The sequence below is a fragment of the Pipistrellus hanaki genome (assembly GCF_964339955.1).
Source record: "Pipistrellus hanaki genome assembly, chromosome: 3".
In the NCBI taxonomy this organism is placed as follows: domain Eukaryota; kingdom Metazoa; phylum Chordata; class Mammalia; order Chiroptera; family Vespertilionidae; genus Pipistrellus; species Pipistrellus hanaki.
Genome location: NC_140505.1, coordinates 87674820 through 87680819, shown reverse-complemented (window position 1 = coordinate 87680819; position 6000 = coordinate 87674820). Strand labels below are relative to the sequence as shown.

Here is a 6000-nt window from a genome sequence, read left to right as displayed (position 1 = left end):
CCTGAACTGCCCCCATCTGTTGCTCTAGTCACACCTAACTGCCCTCTCTGCCAACCTGGTCACCCCCAACTGTCCCCCTGCAGGCCTTGTCACCCCATGCAGCCTGCTGTTCCATTGTCTGTCCTGTTGTTTCAGTCATGATGGCTCCTGGCTTTTTATATATTAGGATGTGGAAACTGCCATACAGTGCCTTTCCCACATGGAAAGAAATACAAAGGAAAGTTAGAATGATGTTTCTCACAAGTGTGATGGGCACTAAATATGCTTGGTATCCCAACCCAGGAGTACTGCATGCCCATGAACCCAGAGAAGGACTGAAGAGAGATTATGAACGAGATTGAATAAATTTCCCCTCCTAGAGGGTAAAACAACAACAGGAAGTGCATCTATTCCCACTTATACTCTTTATTCTGTAATTCTCTTTGAATACAAATGATTAAGCATATTTTCAATGAAGTCAAAGGTATCTGAAAAGAGATACATGGTCAATTACAAATTATTCTTCTTTGATTCTATTTCTTTTCCCTGATTTGTGCCTGGGGGGAGGGAGGGAAAGCACATATAGATTAGATTGTCCATCAAGTTTGTGTCAGAGAGTGAAATGCAAAAATTCTCATAAAAATTTTAACTTAAAGTAGACATATTTGATGGTTCCATCACAATAGGAAGCAGTGATCACAATAGTCAGTTTTGTCTACTCTCTGCTCTGAAATAATACATTCATTGATTAAAGAGATTAAACTTCACACCAGAATTTTGTATTGCTTTATGAGCATATGGCCATAGAATTGAAAAGCTGACTTGAATTTTAATACATAAGGAAAATTTAAAAATTGTGTCAGTTTCTACATTTATTAACTGTGTGACTAGGGGCAAATGAAGTAAGCTTCCTGTACCTAAGTTCCTTCATTTATCAGATGAGGATAATAATGCCTACCTTGCATGATTCTTATGGGAATAAAATAAGACACTATATAAAAGTCCCTAGTGCAACAAAAAGCTAGCACAGTTAATGGAAGCTACTGACAAAACTGACCAAGGCAGTTGTCATCTTTCAGGATGGAGAGTTGTGGCTGCTTGGAATTGGGGTCTCTGGCTTAAATAGCATTAGCTTTGCGAAGTTTGAATGACATCTAACTTCAGTTTTCATGAGAAAAGTATGCATTAATCCCAGTCACTTCTTTGATCAATATTCTGGTGATCTAAAGGAAGTGACATCAGTTTTTTAAAAACTACTTGAATTAGAATTTCCTGGTAATTTTCATTTTAAGTAAGAATCCTTATTAAATAGTACTTAGATTTGTTAAAGGCTACCTTGGAAGTATCTTTGGCATTTCTGTAATTACTTTTGTCAGGTCACTGAATACCATTTAGTGTCAGCCTATTGCCCTGCCTAAATGATATGATCATAGTACAACTTATTATTATTAAGATAACTTAAATATTAGTTATCCAATAATTAGGTGTTTTGAAGGGTTAATGATGTCCAACTATCTGAAATCAAACTCAAAGGTGTTTCTTTGAATACACTCATTGCATGTCCCAGGTAGAAGAGCGAGGAGAGAGGTAAAATATGGTTGAGTTACTTAAAGTGCTTAAGAAATGACCCTGGTAGAATATCCACAGGGGTTAGAAGATGGAATTTATTTCCTGGGTTAGCATTTGCAGAAATTGCTTAGCATTTGTCACTGAAATGGTAAACAGAAGCTCTGATTTCTGTTCTCAAGAAAATACACTTGGCTGCATACTTTCTCTATACTTATGCCTTGGCACTCATTTTGCATTAGAATGTGAAGGAATAGGCTCAGTACTTTGCATTTAGTTTATTTGTTAAGTTCATTGTACTCTCATCCCTGGGCCAGTCAATAGTTAAAAAATAAACATTGCAGCACTTGTCAAATATTTAACATGCAGCCAGAGTGTGTTTATAACAAATGATTATTATTTAATATTCATATATTACTTTGAAAGTATTTCAGAATAGTTCTTATTCATAATAAGTAGTCTAATACATAACTGGGCTCAATGGTTACAAGAAAAATAAAATTCTGGTTTTCCATTGAAAGGTGCAAGCTCAGGAAGGGAGAAAAATATTAATGTGTTTTTGTATTGAAAAACAGTGCATTGGGACAATTACACATCTCAAAAGACATGACCAAAAGTTAATAGATTAACTGGACCAAAATTCAGCCTGCCGGCTAAAGCAGGCTAAGGTTCATATAAGTCTACCACCTGCTCTCACTCCCTGGACTTTTGTGCGAAAAAATGAAGATAGCCTGGTCTCTGAGAACATTTCTGCCTCCAGTAAAGACAGGCTTGTGAGCTCATGGGGCTTCCCAGGTCTGAGCATCAGCCATGAAGGATCTAAGAGTGAATCCTGTATCTTTAGTTAGCAAGAATCTATGGTAACATATTTGGCTCTAATCAGAGGTCACTTGGATTTCAAGGGTGACTCAAGTCTTGAGGGATCCATGGGTAGATCTGCCCCTTCCCTGTCAGGGTGATGGAGAGTGACACTACAGTGCATAGGTTGGAAGATCTGGGTTGGTCCTCTCAGGAGGAACTACATGAATGTATCTTGGCTTTCATAATCCTAACAAAGGTGTCAGACTATGAAGTCACATCAGAGCTTGTGTGTGTTGGTGGGAGGAATTGTTTATGTATGCTTCAGCCACACCACACTTCTCAGCCTTGCACTTTGCCTAGCTCAGATCTAGTCTCATCCATGGTCTTTTCGGTCCACCATCTATCTGATTCATCCCTATCACCAGGCAACCACTCCTGGGAACTGGGGAGGTTTAGCGGTTTGCTCAAGCCAGACACAGAGGTAGCTGCGTCCTCAGCGGGTATAGGAAGGGCCCGGGGGTGGGATGGTGGGGTGGGGGCGGGGGCTGCCTTGCCGGGTGCTCCCTGCCAAGAAGGGCGGGGCGCGGGGCGCGCACGCGGAGGAGAAGGAGGGAGCTGGAGGGCGTGTGAGCGAAAGAGCTGCGGGGAAAGGGAGCGCGCCCGCTGCCACCGCCCTCCTCCGGAGAGAAGCTGTAGTGAGGCTGTGCGAAGCGCCGCATTTCAGAGGATCGGCCACGGCTCATCCCTGCACTAGCAGCTGAAGCCCAGACGCCCGCGCTCCCTCCGCCGCTGCAAGCCAGCCCGGCCCGCCACTGCCCGCAGCCCGACCGCGCCCAGCCGAGAGGACAGCACCAGGAGGCTGCCCGCCGAGGCCACCGAGACCCGCAGCGCCGCTCGGCAGACGGTGCGTGGTTTGCCGGCGTTAGGGAGGGAGCGGTGGGGAGAGCCGCCGGCCGCGGCTGCTGAGATTGCGGGCGTCGGGGGCAGGGCGGACGCCTGGCTCGGTCTGCCGCCGCCCTGTCCACTGTTCCTAGAAAGGCGCTCCCAGGCGGCGGCCCGGCCCGGCGGTGTGTGCCCGGGGGCCGCCGGCACCTGCCTCTTTTGTCTGGTGCCACCGGGCTAAAAACGGGGAGGCGGATCAGCGTCCCCCACCCCGCCTCAGCTTCCGCTGTGTGTTAGTGGAGAAGGCGAGCCAAGGCGGAGGAGCTGGGCTAGGTGCTTGTCATTGTCATAACTCCGCGGAATGAAGAGCAAGTCTGCGCCTAGGAGTGACCGGGCCAGGCCTCTTATTGTGTGCTCTCCTGCGCCCGGGTGGGTGGTGTGCGCCGGAAAATAGAGCGCCAGATCTGTGCGTGGTGGGTGGCTGCAATGTGGGTGTTGCAAGCACATTTGCAGGGCCTCAAGTTCTGTCGGGGACAGTGAGGTTGCTTATATACAGATTAGTACCTGCAGTGCTAAAGGCTCACAGAGAGGAACCGGTGATTTCCGGAGCACAAGCACAGTCCTTCATAGCCCCATAAATGCATAGTCCATGGACACGGACAATAGGGTGGTGAAGGGGGTGGTGGGGAGTCGGGAGAGGTGAGTAGGGGCTGGGCGGGGGCGGTAAAGGAGGGGGAGATGGGAGACATCTGTAATACTGTCAACAAAAAATAATAATAACAATTTTAAAAAGAGGCTGTATTTGCAAACCAGTTGTGCTAGGAATCCCTGCTGGATTTGGCAAGGAGATGCTGGTAGGAGATGGAGCAGGTGAAAGGTTTCATTCTAACCGGCTCCTTCTCTCCACACCTGTGAATGCGTGTCCAGATTATGGTGCACACGCGTTGTGGCCCCACACTGCAGATTATTCCCTGAATACGTTTTATGAATGTTCCCAAATAAATTGCATTTGAAATGGAAAGGAAAGTAGGCCAGCGCTGTAACTATGAAATGTCAATGGATGTGGGCTGGGAGGGGTTTTAAGAGAGGGTATATATAAGAACATTATGAAGGATCCACATACACCCTGTGATGTTTTCGTCCAGGGTGGTGCCTGCACTCTGAAGGTGTCTGTGGCCTCTAATTCTAGCCTGTCCATCCAGCTGCATGCTAATCCACTGGCAGAAATATGCCTATGCCTTGAGACTTCCAGGTGCAACATCGATTTAGATGTTTAGATGTGGTATGTAGTATTTACAACAAATTGTGAGTGTGTGCGTGTGTGTGTGTGTGTGCTGGGTGAGGGGGTATCTTGGAAACAGAAACTTATGAGCTCATCTAGAGGATGAATCAGGCTCCTCAAAATGGTGAGAAGTCTCACAGAACAATGGAGGATGCTGATCTGTTGGCATGGCTAAGTTATAGGAAAATCTGGATGAGAGCCATGATCCCCCTCTCCCCCACCCCACGTGTGTGGTATTTGTGGCTAAGGTGGTGTAGATACTTTCTTGGCACCACCACAAATGTGTGGCTTAAGCCCTTAGCTATCTATGGTCTGCAAACAAATGGCTGTGTGCTTTAGCCAGCTTCCTGTGCGGAAAGTGCGAGCTTGTAGAGGCCAAGGGAATCTTCTTGGCTCAGATATATGACTAAGGCCACTGGAGAACTGAGCCAGCGAAGGCAAGGGAAACACACCTATTTTGATGCCTAGTGGTAGCTGTAATCTTGAAATTTCAGTGTGAGTGTGTCTTTTCTTTGCCACCAACATCAGTGCCTGCTTTTGGGCAGCCTCAGTGAAAGACAGTTGAAGATATGTATGGTCTCTACCCTGATTGAACGTGTAAGGATATATGCAAATAAAATAAGACAAAATCAAATTTTTTTCTACTTATTTACCTTTTTTTTTCCCCCCATTTGCTGTGGTATTCTTGGCTTTAAAAGCCTGTTCTCTTTAAGGAATTACAGTAATTGCTACATTTTTTGGTCTTTGCAAATTGTGACTCGACAAGAGCCCTTTAAAACTAGGTTTGCACTCTGGTTGCACAACTGTGCCATCCTTTGCTAGGATCCTACTTGTTTTCTTTGGGTTCAAATAGATTTAGGGGAAAATCTTAGGGTTGGAGGGATGATCACTGGCTTTAAGAATAAACAAAATATTCAAAAGCCAATCTGACCTTTATAATTTACAAAGTTTGAGTTTAGTGAATTGGCATCAGTACTGGCAGTATCATCTCCCCAACCTCATTTTAAAAGACAAAGAACTCCTTTTAAAAACAAATTCATTTTAAAAAGTGATACCATGGGCAAAATATTGGTTCTGCTATTAAATTAGGTTGGAAACCACAGAACTAAAAAAAGTGGTGAATTGATTCCAGGAGCAGCTTACTGATAATAAGGCTCTACAGAAAGTAAAATGGGGACCATAGAGTGTGAGCATACCTTTTAGAAGGTCATGAGAAGAAATCAGGAGGACTCATCAGGAGCCTTCCTTACCAGAAAGGATAGGATATAAAACTGATAATTGTTTTATAATGATATAACTTCAAAATCAATGAAACCAATTCAGATCTACTATATATGCTATAACTTTTCCTGGAAAACACAAATGAAGAGGCATGAGGTAGTTTTCATATTTGGAAGAAAACGATACACTCCAGATTTAAATCACACTCCACTGTCTCCCATACCCAGTTGGGATCAGCAGGAAGACATTAGAGGCCTGCTGATCACTGT

General features: G+C 44.8%; 1 protein-coding gene across 5 annotated transcripts in view; it reads left to right on the top strand.

Moving 5' to 3' along the window:
• The first annotated feature begins 2962 nt into the window (after nt 1-2962).
• DCLK1 (doublecortin like kinase 1) overlaps nt 2963-6000 on the top strand; it is a 376814-nt gene continuing 373776 nt past the window's right edge. For all 5 annotated transcript variants that reach the window (XM_084879549.1, XM_084879551.1, XM_084879548.1 and 2 more), the window contains exon 1: nt 2963-3250. The gene's annotated coding sequence lies outside the window, so the exon portion shown is untranslated. The remainder of the gene's footprint in view (nt 3251-6000) is intronic.